This window comes from Sinocyclocheilus grahami, unplaced genomic scaffold, assembly GCF_001515645.1.
Source record: "Sinocyclocheilus grahami isolate Dianchi unplaced genomic scaffold, SAMN03320097.WGS_v1.1 scaffold3666.1, whole genome shotgun sequence".
In the NCBI taxonomy this organism is placed as follows: Eukaryota; Metazoa; Chordata; class Actinopteri; order Cypriniformes; family Cyprinidae; genus Sinocyclocheilus; species Sinocyclocheilus grahami.
In genome coordinates, this window is record NW_015508754.1 from 14,765 (window position 1) to 15,314 (window position 550).

The window sequence follows — 550 nt, forward strand, 5'->3', positions numbered from 1 at the left end:
TAATTAATTCATAGTGTTTTGAACACACACGCCCTTTAATCTATAAAACATCGTAATTAATACTGTCCTTCACCTACAGTTTTAATTTGAATGAATGCAACCCGTATTTGTCTGTCTCACGTTCTTATGTTTTTGCTATTACAAACCTAACAACGACATTACAATTACATTGTGTAACGTCAAATTATAATATGCTATAAATTGTATTATTTAGTACCTATTAGTGTAATGCAACTTTAATAACATGAATGCCAGTGTAACCTATCCAGCTGCATCAACAGTAAACGCTCATCCACAAATATGCAACTCATTTGCATCGCTCAGCGCACGCGCTAAAACCAAACCCACTTTCTGGAGCAATCCGCATCGGTATAGACGTTTCCATTGCTCGGGTGGGTGAGGACAGAAGAGATGAGGTGAGAGAGAAACACACCGTGCACCTGTATGCTTGACTGAGCGCTGAGGCTGACTGGAAAAGAGCAGCACAGTTGCAGCACAGAGCCCGACCTCAAAGCGCCATCTGTTTTCAATTAGGAGTCCACATAGACTC